Source organism: Grammomys surdaster, unplaced genomic scaffold (genome assembly GCF_004785775.1).
Source record: "Grammomys surdaster isolate TR1022 unplaced genomic scaffold, NIH_TR_1.0 126113, whole genome shotgun sequence".
Lineage (NCBI taxonomy): Eukaryota > Metazoa > Chordata > Mammalia > Rodentia > Muridae > Grammomys > Grammomys surdaster.
Genome location: NW_021620921.1, coordinates 6,313,461 through 6,332,010, shown reverse-complemented (window position 1 = coordinate 6,332,010; position 18,550 = coordinate 6,313,461).

Sequence of the window (18,550 nt, the reverse complement as noted above, 5' to 3'; positions counted from 1 at the left end):
ATTCTTGAAAAAATGTCTTTCTTTCTTTGTTTTAATTAATCGGTCCATTAGTTTACATCTCAAATGATATTGTACTTCCCAGTTACCCCTCCACAAGCCCCCATCCCACATCTGCCCTCTCTTCCCTCCTCTTTGTCTCTCGGAGGGTACTCTCCCAGGCACCAACCTTCTCCTGCTCCACTCTCCTAGCATCCTCCTACACTGGGGCATCAAACCTCCACAGAACCAAGGGTCTCCCTTCCCATTGATGTCAGACAAGGCCATTCTCTGCTACCTATGTCTCTGGAGCCATGGATCCCTCCCTGTATACTCCTTGGTTGGTGGTCTAGTCCCTGGGGGCACTGGGTGGTCTGACCAGCTGATGTTCTTCCTATGGAGTTACAATCTCCCTCAGCTCCTTCAGTCCTTCTCCCAGGTCCCCAACCATGGTCCCTGAGCTCAGTCTGATGGTTGGCTCCAAGCATCCACATCTCTATTTGTCAGTTGCTGGCTGAACCTCCCAAGGAGAAGTTACATCACGTTCCTGTCAGCAAGTGCCTCTTGACAAAGGCAACAGTGTCAGGGTTTGGTATCTGGAGACAAGATGGATACCTACGTGGGGCAATCCTCAGATGGCCCTTTCTTTAGTCTCTGTTCCGTTTTTTGTCCCTATTCTTCCTTTGGAAAAGAATGTTTCTGGGTTAAAAACTTTGATATAGGTGTGTGGCCCCATCCCACCACAGGGGGCCATGCCTATCTACTTGAGCTGGTCCCTAGAGGTTCTATCTTCCCATCTCTGGTAAAATCATATCCATTTTTGGTCTTGGGAGCCCTTCGTTTCCCTGGCATCTGCGATCCTCCAGTGGCTATCCACAGTTCCTTACCCTACCCTGCTGCTACATATTTTTATTCAATTTCATGACCCTCTGTACTTCTCTTTTGTCCTTCCCAGTACCTGATACTGCCCCCTTATTTCCTCCTCCTCCTCTTTCCCTCCCAGGTTCCCCTTCCCTCCAGCTCCTGTGATCATCCTGTTCCCCCCCTCAATGCAGGACTGAAGCATTCACCTCCTAAGCTCCATATGGTCTGTGGATTGTATCATGAGCACTGTGAGATTTGGGGCTAATATCCACTTATCCACTAAAGGCCATTTGCTTTATTTTGTATTTTGGCTACTGTGTTCATCACTACAATAAAGAAGGGCGTAGAGCTATCTCAACATTGACTTCATTTCCTTTGGAGATATATCCTGGAGTGGGATTACTGGGTCATAGAGCAGTTATTTTTTTATTTTTTTCTATAGCCATACTGTTTTCCATAATATCTATGCTAATTTACATTATGATTGTATCAGTTATGTTTATATTGCTGTGGTAAACTGCCATGACCAAGGAAAGATATAGACTGTAAGGTTTTAGAAAAATGAGTCAATTACTGTCACAGCAGGGACATGTGGCAGCAGGCAGGTATGGAAGTTGGAGCACAAAGCTGAGAGTTTGCCTATTAACCATGTACATGAGTCAAAAAGAGAAAACTTGGAATAGTACTAGTCTTTGATCCTCAAACGCATCTCCCAGTGAAATACTTCCACTGTTGAGGCCATACTTCCTAAATATATGCAAACAATGCCACCAACTGAGGACCAAGTATTCAGATACCAGACTCTATGAGGGGCATTGTTATTCAAGGTATCCACCAACAACAAACAATAGTATGAAAAGACAACTGCCAAAATTTCCTTTCCTCTTGCTGTGACTAAACACTCCAACAAAAGCAACATAAAGAGAAAAGATTTATTTGCAGCACACTACCATATTGCAGTCTATCTCTGCAGGGAAATGAAGTCTGCAGAATTTGTAGCTGCTGATCACTTTGCATACACAGTCAAGAGCAGAGGGAAATCAACACATATGTGCTGGTCCTCACCTTGGTTTCTCCATTCTTTTCAATCTAAAAATCTCTTATGCAGATAATGGTGCCACTTAAAGGGGTTGGGTCTTCCAACCTTGATTAATGTAATCAAGTTACTTCTCTACAAAGAAAATGTCTTAGGTACTTTTCTATTGCTGGCCATGACTATGACTAAGGCAACTTATCAGAAAAAGCATTTAATGTGCAATTCCTGATTTCAGAAAAGTAGAGTTCATAATGGGAGAACAAAGATATGGTGGCAGAAACAGCTAGCTGAGAGCTTATATTTGACTTGAAGCAGGATCCAGAGAGAGCTAATTTAATGATAAGCCTTTTGAAACATCAAAGTCTACTTCCAGTGACACATTTCTTCCAATGAGCCCACAACTCTTAAGCCTTCCCAAAAGTTTCTACTAACTTCTGGGCCATATATATGTAAACTTATGAGCCTTTGGTGGCTATTCTCATTCAAACCACCATGCCAATGAAATATATAATCTCTCATAGAAATTCTCTTCTCAGGTGATTTTAGGTCATGTCAAGTTGGTGGTTAAGTATAGCTATCATGATAACTTAGTGACTAGAAGAGGATACTTGCAAACTATAAATTTGATAAGAGGTTATTAGCCAAACAAACCAATAGCTAAAAGCCCATATGCTTACATGATCTCGGATAAACAGGAAATATCAATAAACATTCCCAAAAGAACTACATATAGATAGTCGGCAAACATCTAAAGAATATTTACTGTCACTAATCATCGGGAAAGAGAAAAATCAAAGCCATGGTAAGGAATTACTTCACTCCAATTATACTAGTCATGTCACAAAGGCAAAGAACAGGAAATTTTTGATCATTAATTTTAGTAGTATCTTTGTTCCTTTCTAAGATTTACTGTTGGTCTCAAAATTTCTTATATTACAGCATAAACTTATTGCTATTATTTTCAAATATTTTATAAATTATCCTTAACACTGTGGATTTAAGTATTGTTTTGTGTGTATGCAATTTTTCCTCTGTTATTGAGGTCAAAATATTCACAAATTCCTCTGTAATTTTGTTATTTTATTATTTATTTATAAATAATGTTTTTGGGGTGTTGTCTCAATCATTGTTCTATTGCTGTAAAGAGACAACATGGCCATAGAAACTCTTATAAAAGAAAGAATCTAAGTCAGGCTTGCTGACATTCAGACAGTTAGTCCCTTCCTTATCATCATAGTGGGAAGCATGGTTGCATACAAACATTCATGGTGCTATAGAGGTACCTGCGAGTTCCCTATCTCACCAGGCAGCAGGAAGAGACATTGGCTTTAATATTTACAATATGGTTAAATAATATATTTATAGAATCGTTATTTGAAAATCATTATGACTAACACTGAATTTTAAATATCATAGATAGATTATAAATAAATCTTAACACTTGATTAAAGGCCAATGTATAGTGTTCACACAGGAAAGACATTTTGCATGTTTAAAAACTGCTAAAATAATAACCATTATGAGGCTGTTTCAAATAAGAACAAAAATGACAGTTCATGGCCTTTAATAGTTATAGACAGGTTGATAGTTATGTTATTCTAGGAGTCTTGACGAGGTTGTTTTCTCTGCCAGTCCAAGAATTAAAAGGTGGGGAAGAAAAGACCTCAAGTGTAACAGGTAGCAGCAGGGAAAATTTCACACACTTCAAACAAAGTCAGCTGGTAAAGAGGAGCTATTACTGGGGTGAGTAACCACATACAGCAGGTCACACATGGAAAGATCCATTGCAATGCAGAAGTGGGACTCAGGAGGTTGAATACAGACTTCCTAAGGGGTGGAAGTGTTAAGGGTCTTTAAGGAGTTTTCATGCTTTAGCTTATTTTTCTTCAATTTGAATAAAAATAAGGACATTGATTGGCCCATAACTTTGGGAGTAAACACATCCTGATCCAACCATAAACTTATCTGGCAATTCCACAGGAAGGTTCCCTTTTGGCTTGAGAAAATGCCTTTCAGGCCTTTGTGACTTTGTCTCTGGTCAGAGGCATGAGGAAGAAAACAGAAATTAATCATCTTTATTATCTATTCATGTCTCTCAATCAGTCTGCCTATGACAGATCTGTGTAACTCCTAATATAAATGTGGTTCCCAGAAAGGACTATTACGCTCATTAAAGCGTATAAAGTATTTTATTAGAAATTCTAATTTACTAACAGATGGAAAAGTTCACAACCTGGTACTAAATCAGCCTGGCTTAATAAAGTACTATTTCTTACTATGTGCACAGAAAGTTCTTTTTCAAGTTATAATTTTTAAAACTTGGTGTTTAATAACTTAGTCTTACTCAGTTCTTTTGCCCCGCTCTCAGTAACACAGAGTAATTAAGAATAGTGATCAGGATAAAAAAATCATTAATCATCAAATCGAGTTACACTTTATTTTGTGAGAACACTATGACCAGTCTTTTAGGGCACACTGTTCATTCTCCATGGGATCAAATACCCATATTTTTTGGTTTGTTCCACTTTGTTCTCTTTGCAAATATCCTCCTAATCACAATTATACTATGCAGTGATCTGAAAATACTCATGAAAACTATTCTTTACTTGAGCCTGGCTCTGTATTTGTTTCTTGAGAAATAGAAGGGAACAGTGCAGATAGAAGACCTGCTCCTGGAGGATAGTAGAAAACCAAGCAGTTTGTTTACCAAAGGACACTTGCTCTGTACAATATCAGCTGCCTATAACAAACTCACTTACTCAAAGGCCATCATGGAAAAAAATGAGTGTATAAATAAACCCTGAAGATGCCATAGCGATCTCTTGCAGTAACTAACTCAGATGTTCCCTATGAGAACTACATAAATCCATATTCTTAAGGAAAATTAATACCTGTTCAAGTGCTGTTGGCATGATTTATTTTGCAGTAGTGTGTGTGTGCGTGTGTGTGTGCGCACGCGCGCACGCGCACGCACGCATATACACTTACACATAAAGTTTTGAACTTTTATGGGAAAAGATGGCATTGCTTTGTTGCTGTTCCTATGATACTATCCTGGATTGTCCTCATGTTCCCTTTACATTATGTAATATACTTGCTCCTCCATCTCCTCTCATGGATCACACTTGATGAAAATTGGGATATAGAAGAACCAAAGAATTCAGAATATCCTTTCTCAAGATAATAAGCTGGCCTGCAAGGCTGCTGTTCTGCTCTATAAGATAACTGAGGTGTAGAAGCTATTAGCGCTTCCTTGGGGTAATCCTCCATGACAAATTCTAATCCCCTCCTACACTCACTCTTCCCCATCTTCCAAAAAGTATCCCTATGGTAGATTGCATTACTCAGAAAGGGAAAAGACATATTTAGTTTTTTATATAAAACTTGTATTAAATAGGTCCTATATTGCTGGTATAGGGTAACTATCCAGAAGTGACGTTAAGGATATTGCCAACCTATAACTGAGTTGGTAGAACAATTTTTGCCCAGTGGCAGCCTCATGCAGAGCCTACTTCACCTGTATATCTCTCTAGCTTTATATGGGCCTCCTCAAGTTGGAAGTTCCCTATAGATGATAAGAGTAAGAAAAGTCAGTTGCAGGTATTGCGTTGACATCTTTTCAAGAGTATACTACAGAGCAATAGCGATAACAACCACATAGTATTGGTACAGAGACAGGCAGTTAGATCAATGAAATAGAATTGAAGACCAAGAATTAAACCCACACACCTATGGTTACCTGATCTTTGACAAAGAAACCAAAACCATCCAGTGGAAAAAGCATATTCAACAAATAGTGTTGGCTCAAATGGCAGTCACTGTGTAGAATGCAAATTGATCCATTCTTATCTCCTTATACAAAGCTCAAGTCCAAGTGGATCAAGCACCTTCACATAAAACCAGATACAGAATCTAATAGAAGAGAAAGTGGGAAAGGACCTCAAACACAGTGGCACAGGGGAAAATATCCTGAATCAATGACCCAGGCTCTAAGATAACTTTAGACAAATGGGATTAAATGAAATTGAAAAGCTTCTGTAAGGCAAAGGCCACTTCCATCAGGACAAAACTGCAACCTACATATTGGGAAAAGATCTTTTCCAATAAATACAACGAACTCAAGAAGTTAGACTCCAAAGAGCCAAATAATCCTATTAAAAATGGGTACAGAGCTAAACAAAGAATTTTCAATGAGGAATCTTGAATGAAGCACCTAAAGAAACGTTCAATATCCTTAGTCATCAGGGAAATGCAAATCGAAATGACCCTGATATTCCACTTCACACCAGTCAGAATGGTCACGATCAAAAACTCAGGTGACAGCAGATGCTGGCAAGGATGTGGAGAAAGAGGAACACTCCTCCATTGTTGGTGAGATTGCAAGCTAGTACATCTACTCTGGAAATCAGTCTGGTAGTTCTTCAGAAAATTGGACAGAGTACTACCTGAGAACCCATCTATACCACTCCTGGGCATATACCCAAAAGATGCTCCAAGATATAACAAGGACACCTGCTCTACTATGTTCATAGCAGCCTTATTTATAATAACTAGGAGCTAGAAAGAATCCAGGTGTCCCTCAACAGAGGAATAGATACAGAAAATGTGGTACATTTACACAATGGAGTACTACTCAGACAGACAGACAGACAGACAGACTGACTGACTGACAGAAATGCAGGATCCAGGTAAATTCAATAATGATCAATGTTGAACAAATCTTAAGTTTGCATGCCTGGAGGTAAGGCAAGTGCAGAGCTGCTTGACCCGGGATTCAACACTGGCATTGAGAACAGAGAATCTGTCTGTCCCAAAGCAGTTTTATTAGTTCTGGAGACTGAATCTCAACTACGTCTTAATAGCTGAGTGACTTTGAAGAAATTACTTATGCATTCTGTGCCCCCAAATGAAGAAGAGAGTGATATAGGTATACCCAGTTAGAATTAGGCAAAAGGATGGAACTAGAAAATATCATCCTGAGTGAGGTAACCAAGTCACAAAAGAACACCCATGGTATGTACTTAATGATAAGTGGGTATTAGGAAAAAAAGTTCTGAATATTCATGATACAACTCACAAACCATAGGAAGCTCAAGAAGAAGGAGGATCAAATTATGGATGCTTCAGTCCTACTTAGAAAGGGAAGAAAGGTGAGAGTAAAAAAAGGTGAGAGTATACAGGAGGTAGAGGGTGGGAGGGGCTTTGAAGAAAGAGAAGAAGGTGAGAGTAAAATAGGAGGCAGGATCATGTGTGGGAGAAGATGAGACAAGGTATATGTATCAGGAAATTGAATAGAGGTGTATAGTAATAGGGGATGGGGAACAGGAGGTAGCCACCAGAAAGTTCCAGATGCCAGGAAAACAAGGCTCCCAAGACCCAGTAAGGTTGACATTAGTTGAAATACTCAACAAAGGGAAGAGAGAGCCTGTAGAGACCATATTCAGAGGTTAGGCACAGCCTCTGGTCCAGGGATGGGGACACTCACATATCTCCAAAATTTTAAGCCAGAATTGCTCCTTTCTAAAGGAAATACAGGGATTAAGATTAGAGCAGAGACTGAAGGAAAGGCTATCAGAGACTGCCACACCTGGAAATCCATCCCATATGCAGACACCAAACCCAGACACTATTTATGATGCCAAGAAGTGACTGCCGATAGGAGCCTGATATATCTGTCTCCTGAAAGGCTCTGCCAGAGCCTGATCAATATAGATGTGGATGCTTGCAGCCAACCATCAGACAGAGCGCTGGGGACCCTAATGGAGAGTTAGGGGAAGGACTAAGGGAGCTGAAGTCGTTTGCAACCCCATAGGAAGAACAACAATATCAACCAACCAGATCCCCTAGACTGCCCAGGCACTAAACCTCCATCCAAAGAATACACATGGAGGGACCCATGGCTCCAGCTTTATATAAGATGGCCTTATCTGAAATCAAGGCATGGGAGGCCCTTGGTCCTGTGAAGACTCAATGCCTCAGCATAAGGGAACGGTAGGCCAGTAAGGTAGGAGTGGGTAGATGGGAGGTAGCACCCTCACAGAAGCAGGCAGTGGGGGAATAGGGGGTTTACAGAGGGAAAACTGTGAAGGAGGATAACATTTGAAATGCAAATAAATAAAATAAAGGATAAATAAACAAATACTGTCATCTTTAAAAAAAAGAATACAATCAGTTTTGTTAGGCTTGCCTTAGATTTGCGTGTGGGGATTTGTTTTCTATTTAAATTTACATAAAATGTTCACAATTAGTGAAACTTAAGGATATATCTCTATGAATTTTCATGTGTAGACAGATATTTTGTAACTACAATTTGCTTGGGATATATCATATTTCTGGCCCTTTAAGCCCCCTTAAGTGTTCTTCCTTGCTGTTATTCCACTGACATGTGTATGTTATTTTGGTTTTAACTATAATAATAGTTTGTTGGGAGCGACCTTGCTTAAACATTAACTGTCTAGTCAGCCATATGTGCTTATTGGCACAGAGTCTTGGCCTCTGTGGGAAAGTATTATCCCAGTTGAGAACAAAGATATAGATCTTATGGACAGGTAGCCTAGTTGAGAACAAGTAGCTATAGATCTTGTGGACAGGTACCTAGTAACCCATTCTGTTCTGTACTTTCTGCTGAACTTTTCACCCAGCCTACATCCTGTTCTGGAGAACACCTGTGCTCCTCAGAGATAAAGCAACTCTATGTCACCCCCCTACCCCATATCCTCCTTCTATGAGTATATAACCTGTGTGGGAACAATTAAAATTCGACAGCTTGATCAGACCTCTTGAGTTACTGTCCGTTCTTCACGTCCCTTCTCCCTCAATTCTCTTCCAGGTGGTCCTCCAGTCCCCTGTTCACCACTCTGTGGGAGGAGGCAATAGTTTGTTTTATTTGACCTCAATGATTTATGTGCAATTTTACAATATGGGCTGTCTGGCCACTCAATATTATTTCTATAAAATCTACTCATGCTGTTGTACTGAAGCCATGTGGTATTCCTGTGTGCACATGTATCACATTTAATTATTTGGCTGTTGATAGTTATTTTGTTCATTTCCAAATTTGGACTGGAGACTTCTTGTGGTAAAATATAAATAACATAAAATATACTATTTGGTCCTCCTCTAGTTTTGGTTCTATGAGACAGTGTTTCACTTTGCAAGCCAGTCTGCTTCCTCCGGGCTAAATTTATAGTCATGTGCCAGCATACCCAGCCACTCGTTTATGAGTGTATATCTCAGTGGCATTATTAGTCATTTTCCAGTGGAATCAGTCACTATTCTCCAGAAATTTTCCATCTTTACAAACTAAAGCACTACACTATTAAAACAATATACCCTGTTACTCTCCTATGCCTTGTCAACCATGATTCATCGCAATCTGTATGAATTTGACTACTCTTGACCTTACAGGGGTAGGCTCACCTTATTTACTATCTTAAAACATTCTTATCCAGCTTTGCATAGTGTCTTTAAAGTTAATTCATGTTCTAGTGAATATTCAAATTTCCTTTTAAAAAAGATAAAACAACACAGTGTTTGCGCATACATAAGCAGATAGACACTTTGGTTACATCCACGACTGAGTATAATAAATAGCACTGGGATAAACATGAACATAGAGTTACTCCGGTCAGTGCTCTCAATTCTCTCATTTGAATATTCAGAGAAACCACTCAGTAGTTCTGTATTTACTTTTCCTCTAGAAGCCAACACCATGTTTTACAGTGGATAAGCCTTTTATTTTCCCACCAGTAACACACAAGTGTTCTGATTTCTCAACATCATTTGACAACATTTGTTAATATTTGTTTGGCTGGCTAGGTTTTGTTTTGTTTTATTCCATAATAACTATGTTAGTGGATGTGAGGGGCATTTCATAATCGTTTGATAGAATTTTCCTATTTACTAGCAATGTTAAATATCTTTTCATGTGCTTATTTTCAGTTTCTTTAGAGAAATATTTGTTCAGGTCCCTTGCTCATTTCTATTACATTGCTGGGTTTTTTGTTGTTGATGTTCCTGGGAATAAGTAAAGACTTTTACCATCCTTCTTAATCTCAGCTTATTTTTTACTTTTGAGAATAGTGTTCACATGAAAGCAGGTTTGTTTTCTCATTTATTGTCTCTGAAAATTTTTATTTTATATACAGAAATATATTTTAATTTCCTCTATTTCCATTATATTGTAGTAAAATGCTTTTAACAGAGAAAGAACCTTAGATTTCAAATTTAAAAAAAAATGGGTTGAATTAGTATTCCTCTTTCCCCTCTGGATACAGTCTAAGTACCAAGTTCTAAGGAGGGTCGCAGGCCCAACGGGATCACATTTTGAGAAGTGCTTATGAAACATTTGCCAACAATAAAAAATGGGATTTTTTGAGTGCTTAACAACTTAAATTAATACATAGACAACACATAATGAGTCCGAGTTGTTTCTGGTAGCATTCCCATGTGTCATATGACTTCAAGGACGCCTTGATTCTGGACATATAACATGCACCCTGCCCTTTGCTGGACAACACATGTTCAACATCAACCAAAACAACTTGAAACTGTTTATCTAATCTATATTTGAGACTACTATAGATTGTGAATACAAGATTTTTTTTTCTGTTTTGGTTTATCTTTCTGTATATACAAAATCCAAGTACCAATTAGTATGTATTAGATTGCACTGTGTTTATACTGTGATAAGTTTAAGTATTCCTGATCTAATTGTCTTTTAGAATTGTCAAATAATTGTTTACCTCAGTCACTTAAGATTTTTGCATACCACAAGGTTAAAGAAACAAATATTTAGACATCAAGATACTTTTAATTATGCATCAAGTCATCCACTGAGAAGGATCAGTATTCAAGGACAGAGGAACAACACTTCCTCCTTCATATATTCATATTGTCTTATTTCAGAGTCTAGAAAAATCTTTAAGGCAGAGTTTCTTAACTTACTTATTATTGATATTTTAGATTAGGTATTTTCTATTTTTTGCATTGTAGTTTGTTCAGCAAAATCTTTTTTTCTGATGGGTCTTCCACACATGGGTACAATAAAAGTACTTCTAGGAATTTCTAAGTGAGCCATAGAGCATAAGTTTTCCCTAGCCAAGAGCTACTGCTTCTAGTTAAAAGCATTCCTTTGGTGTGTGATAGGTTACTTAGAGTGATCTCTTACTAAAGAGAAAATGGGTTGCATTTGGGGCCACAAAAACATATAAAGCATATGGTAGCATTTATTTTATTAGTATTATTTTGTATTATTCTCTCAGTCAGTACATCCTGATCACAGCCTCCCGTCTCTCCTCTCCTCCCAGTCCCCTCCACATACCTCTCCTCTCCCTCAGGTCTACCGCTCCTCCATTTTCATTTTCGTTCAGAAAAGAGCAGGCCTCCCAGGGATATCGACTGAACATGGCATAACATGGCATAATAAAACTAGATGCACAGATTTGTACCAAGGCTGGACGAGGCAATCCAGTAGGAGGAAAAAGGTCATAAGAGCAATCAAAAGAGTCATAGACACTTCCACTCCAACTCTTAGGAGTGCCACCAAAACCCCAAACTAAGTACCCATAACTCATATGCAGAGGGCCTAATATAAACCCAAGTAGCTTCTTGGTTGCTGCTTCAGACTCTGTAAGCCCCATATAAGTTCTGTTTAGTTGATTCTATTGGCTGTATTCTCCTGGTGTTTTTGGCCCCTCTGGTTCTTACAATCCTTCCTCCCTCTCTTCTCACACAGGTGCATTTTAAATGCTTGGTACCACTGCAACTTTGTTCCCCACGTTGCCCGCCTTTCTAATTTTTTTCTTGAGAATTAGTAATGATCTGTAGCCTATCTATGCACACATGCTTAGACCAATGTAAAGACCTAAAAAAACAAAATGCTTGAGTAAATAAAGTAAGATTTTCTCATTTAGAAGATCCATGTGAAAATCAATATGATGAAGATGCACACTTTTTTTTTTTTTTTGCTATTATCAAACATGCACTCAGAATTCCTAGAGAAAACACATTTATTTAGCTCAGAAGTTTGGTGGTTCAGTGGCATTTACATTAGAGTAAGCTTACCTCATCTGAGAGTCCCCTGGGTTGTAACATTTCCAGTTTAGTGCATATGCATGCAGAGCAAGTCACATCTCTAAATAGAGGGCTTCAGAAAGGTGGGTGGGGCCAGCCTCATGCTTTCATAACAACCTTGTCAAGAGGACTATTGAGGAGTTTCACAAGAACTGCCTTAATCATAGCAATGATCTAAAATCTCCACTAGGTTTTACCTCCCCAAAGTTCACAGCTTTCAACACCACTACCTGATCCATAATATCACCCACCTTTGGAGGACATACAAAGATATCCAAACCATAGTGGCAGATAAGAAAGTCCATGGGGCACAGAGAGGCAGTTCACCCCAGAGTAAGGGAGGTGACAAAATAGAGGTAGTTAAGTGTGAGGAGGTTCATTATCTATGGTTGATAATAAAATGAAGAATGAAATTAACATCAGAACTGCAAGAAGTCTAACTGTTCCCTTGTGAATAAAATTTCTCACACACATGACCATATTATTTTAAAAATAGTATTGCTTGAAATATTCTAACAATCCTTTCCTAAATATTTCATATACATTTTCTATAATTATTTAATGCAAGACATATAGTTAAGATTGTGTGGAATGGTCATTTCTTATGCTCCCCAGGCTAACAAAGTCTTGTTCAAAAAGATTTAATCATCCCTAGATCTGGAGGCAGAAAATGAAAATTCACAGAGGAGTTCCTAGTAACACTAATAAGCCTTTGGCCAGCATGGGGTCTGCCATGCAACTGTATTTCTGAGAGGTTAAAAGAATTAAATGAAATGGGCAAGAAATGTTGGTGAAACATGGGTCCAGAACTGATCTGTATCATGGCTGGAAATCATGTTCTTGCTGAAGATCAGAAATAAGGCTTCTTGGTGACCTTTACATGAATACAGTCAAAGGATTATTCCTGCTTAACAGTCTTTTATTCTGTATCCAGGAGAGAAATCATTGATGCATAAGAAAATCTGGACAGATTTACAGGATCAGAAAAAGATTAAGCCTACAAGAGATAGAAAACTCTTTCAGATCTTTGCAGAAAATAACATTAAAATACATGTTGTCTGGTAAAATAAGTGACTTAAAGAAAAGAACAATAAGTTTCTATGGAAATTAAATTTGTTAAAAATAGAATTCTGATAATATTTTTGTATGATGTAGTATGAGAAACTGAGAAAAGAACAATCAATTTCACTTTACTCAGCATTTAAGTCTTACAATTGGGGAAACTCAAAGACTGCAAGGTTGTACAAGCAGTTGTGTTTCTTTTCAAAAGTATTATTACTCCTAGCTAGAAGTAGTGTGTGCTTATTTCTTGTAATGCAGGGTAATTAGAAGGACAGGATTTTTACTACAGTCAAAAGTACTGTGTGTTTACTTTGTACAAAATGTACTAATTATCAAATCACTTGCAAGTATTGCTATAGAAGTTGCTTATAAATGTTAAGGAAAACAATTGACTTCATCTTCATATGTCTATAGATTTAAAAATTTAGCCTTACTACCTTTCTTCTCACTAATTGGTTGCAAACTAAAATTAACAAATTTTTATAAAACCAGGGAAAACTAAGAAATTATGACATTTCTAAATTTAATTATGGTAATGAACTATCTCTATGATAAACTAATTTTATTACAGCAGAGATAAGACTGCAATGGTTTGGCAATCTATATTCCAAGAACAGAGAGAAGAGGAAAATTAAGATTGCCATATGGGAATTAATTATGAATCTTCTCATAATGGAATAAAGCTGAGATATTCAAAGACATTATGTAACTTAGTGTTACATAACGGATCTCAGGTCAAAATGAGTCTGAAGAAAAAAAGAAACATGTCACTCAGAAAGTGAGTGAACAAGTTAGGAAAACTGAAAAGATGTGAAATGGAGAGGCCTTGGTGGCTGAACACAGCCACCCTGCTCAGATGAGGCGTGTCCGGCCCTAAATGTAACTGACACCTCTGTACATGGCGAAGGTGTACCTCTTGTCAAGGCTACTTGTTGTGGTAAATATTATTTGGAGGTTTCTACCCCACATTAGATCATTTAGTTCCCAAACAAAACAAGGCCTTTATATTTATAAGAAGTCTTAAATCATTAGAGTTGGGAAGATATCAACTCTGTGTGCTATTTTGTCTACTTCTCTATCAGGAAAAATCTCAAGATATCACTTGTCATGTTTTGCATGGCTGCTTCTTCTCCACTTGGCCAGTCCTCATGGTCATGCACTCATGATCCACCTATCCCATGGCACCTACTTCTTTTTACCTCTACTCCTGGTCTGTCTCAGATCTCATGCCTGGGAACTGAACCAATCTTTCCTCCACCCAATCATAAGTCATAGGCATCTTTATTCAACCAATAATTTTAAATTAAGGAGCAATATTTGCTCAACAAAAGCTGGCACATATGAGGTTCACTCATCTTGAGGTAACTAGACTTGGGATGTAGAATTTATCATGACAATACATAGCAACAGACCAAACCTCAACAGCTATTTCATGTTTTTGATCATCAAGTGTCAATGAAGTCATCTCTTTGCTCCAACTTCATGCTCATTAAGCCAATTTTACATAAGCTAGTATTCTAAGCACTGAGGTCAAAGCAGACCACAGTATCAGTGTGAGTAGTTCTAACAAACATTGAAACATAACAAACGTGGTGCTATTCTGCACCTAGTTTCTGAGTACACAGGTTTGCTCCTAAGAGTGTATAACTTTTTAAGTGCTAATAGCTGTGATCTACAATCTCATTTTTGATAGTCTCACCAAGACCAAAGTTACTTTGCAATATGCTCTGTAGCTTCTAAGCAGCTTCCATAAGTAGTGATCATCTCTCCAAATGTTTAGCAGTATATTATTAATCAAAGATTAGGCAAACAAATACATATGAGTCTCATTATAGTTTGGGTCTTCAAACCTTATGTATTGCAAGCTTGCTTCCAGCTGATGGTACTATTGGAGGTAGTGAGTATTTTAGTATGTAACAGTTGAAAGAAGTGGGTCATTGGGAACATCCCCTTGTAGAGCGCTGCACTGATTACTTTTCTATTGCTATGATAAAACATGATGACCAAGACAGCTTTTAGAATAATTTATTTTAATTAATGTTTCTAGCAGAAGAGTCAATAATGACAGTAAATAAATGGTAGCAGACACCTGAATCTGGAACCTGATAAATTGTAAATATAAAACAGAGCAAATTGAAAGTGGGGCCTGATTATAAACTCTCAGTACTTACCACCCATGACATACTTCCTCTACCAAGGCTGTACCTTCAAAATGTACTACAGCACCTTCCAATCAGCACCTACTGAGAACTAAATGTGCAAATACTTGAGCCTATGGAGGACAATTTTCATTCAAGCCACCATGAGCTTATTGGATTGCAACTTCTCTCTTGTTTTTATTCTTTAGGCAGTGTAAGGTGAGCTACTTTTCTGTGACAATTATCTATGATGTCATTACCACACATACCACAGGCTTACCACAGGTTTAAAGAAAGATCCACAAGCTAAAACATCTGAAAACATGAGTCAAAATAAAATAAAGTTTTCTACCTTTATGTTTATTTCTTGTCAAAATTGTAGAAAGCTAACCAATGCAATTACCAGTGGTAGTTTGGCCAAATATTCCTTCGCATTTCTAGACTTAGATCATTCTCTCGGTTTCTGAGGAAAGTATTTCCAATACTGTTCTCTACTCACAAACTACACACATTCAGTTCTAGTCAGAGATGACCTTTGCTTTCCTGTATATTCTCTTACAGAAAAAAAAATAATTTCATTTCGTATAATCAACTGGAATCATTCAAATTCCCAAGTCTTTCAGGAAAAGAAATATTTCAATCTCAGAGGTACAAATCTTTCTCTGGAGATCAAATGTATCATGGTATTAGAAGCCATTCTATATTGTATTAACATTCTTTCTGCCATCAAACATCTTATTTCCTTTAAACAAACCACAAAGAAACTAGCATGCAACATTCTCTTTCTCAAATCAAATAGAATCCAAATGGTAAATAAACAAATATCTCTGCCCTCATGTACCCTATAGAGCTACTAAGCCTTTATGACCAAGCTTCTTCAAAGACCTGATATCATGCACTATCCTAATGCATGTCCTTAGCTTATCTTTGTCTTCTACTATTTCTCTCACATATTACAGACTTGTAGAAAAGAATATTGAGGTTCAGAGTCCACATTATAATTGCTAAGAAATGAATTTTCTATTTATAGATATTATTTGAAAATGTGAAAAAATTAAATCATCCAAAAAAATCAGTGAATAATAAACAGGTTATAGTATCAATAATAAATAGGTTTAGTAAGTACATAGAAGTAGAGCATGAAGTAAGCCATTTCAAAACTCACGGTTTTATATATATATGTATCTATATAGAGTATGGGGATGGATAAAATCATTCAAAGTGTTTAAATGCAGAGGTTCAAAAGATGGAGTGTCTCAGAATCAAGTCCAGGGCCCATGAAACTTTAAGTGTTTAACAGAAATAACACATGGAGATATAAACACATTAAGAAAATGAAAGTATTATGGCTGATAGGGGAAAAATGTGAGTATTTCAGTGTGTAGGTTTGTTATTAAAGGAAGAAAAAAGAGAAGGTTTGATTTATGTCTCTAAAAATATATATGCTCATGTCACTGGAAGAATATACTAACAAATTATATCCATATATATATATATATATATATATATGGTTATATCTATATATAATATGTAGATAGATATTATATATACATATATATATATATAAATGTCCTTCTAACAATTATCATATGTATACATATACACATACACATACACATACATAAACATATATATGTTTAACAGATAAAGCAGTGGGCAGCCATACTTGTGAAAAATTAAAGACAAACAATAGCTATGAAGCTATAATCATTGGATTGACCCTATAATCCTAGGATTGTTAGCACTCTCCACAAAGTAGAATCAGAGGACACAGTTCTTTTCTAGAGTCAAAGAAAGCACAGCTCTGCTGATACAAATGTGAGCATCCAGGACTGTGCAGGAGTTAAATGTTTCTTCTAAGCCATCTAGAGTGGTAATTTGTCTTGTCAATATTAGAAGTTGATACAGGAGTGGAGAGAATTTGATACACAATTAGGAGATTTTCAAGTTGACATTAATAATGGGTCCACATGAATGGATCTACAAAATTATTTATAATTCTTTGTATAGAACATGGATTTTTTTGTTTTCAAATCCTTGCTCTTTCACTGTATATTCTGAAATCTCTTATATTTCATGAATTTTAAAGTGGAAAGTATTTCATTGTGTCCTTGAGGCAAGATTAATATTTCAAAATAAACTACATAAGAAATTTAGAGGAACGAGACAATGCAATTTCTGAATTTCAGTCATTGCATGTTTCATAGGCTTTACACAACCTCATGTTCTTTTTCAGAATCTATAAAGTTCATGTACTACAAAGTATGATGTTCCATAATTATCTTTAATAAAAACATAAATAATTATGATTTTATTTGTTGTGCCTGTCAGTTTCCACATTCAGAAGAAATTAATACTCTGTGTATTCATAGAAATTACCTCCCTCATATATAAATAATAGTAAAAAGATCTATTGAGTTTATATTAAGTACAATGGTAATTTTCAAAATATAACATGTGTCTGGTTATGGATTAAATACACATCAAAATACATTCAATTTGTAAATCAAACAAATAGAGATAAGAAAATCATGATCATTCACAATGTCTGCCCCTCAAAAGAAGACATCATTAATGGAATGTGGTTCTAGTATATCTTTACATGTAAGTTTTTACATGGTTTAACTCATATTTTATGTTCACTAATATAAGATTACATTCTTAGGATGTTTCCCACAGAATAAAGTGTTGACATTTATTTTTTATTGTATAAGAATTTCATGTGTCAATAAGCCTGACTGCATAGGGGTTGATGTCAAAAGTATCCCCTCTCCAGGAAAAAGACATCGGGATGGGTATGGCCCTCACTGCACAATGACAGGGGGACCAGAGTCATTACAAGGTCCCCTTTAAGTACTGGAGGTCAGGCCTCTATCCCTGCCTTTGCAAGATTAGAATTGCCACAGCCCTTCTATACTTAGAGAAGGGAGGAGATGTCAGAGGCAGCCCTGTTTACACACTGAAGGCCTAAAATCAGCCATAGGCCTAAAATCAGCAATAGGCCTGTCATACATGTATACTAACACCAAGTCTTGGGTCTCTGTGAAAAACATTGAAACAGATGGCTAAAAGCTATTGTAAACCGGCAGCTTTTGTGGAAATTTACCAGCCTGAGTAGTCATAGACCTTGTAAATAGGTAGCCTGGGCAGACAATCCCAACTTAGATAAGGACAAGTGAGTCATAGGCAGAGTCATAGTGACCTGTCCCCTGAACCTTCACCCAGCCGGTACCCGGTTCTGAAAGATATCTGTATTCCCCCTGAACATCCACACTCCAGTGTCATCCCCTTCGCCACATCCTGCCTTTCTGTGTTTATAACCCCTGTGTGAATGAATTATGATTTGATGTGCTGCGCCTACCACCCCGACCAGCAGGGAAGAAAGACTCGCACACCAGTT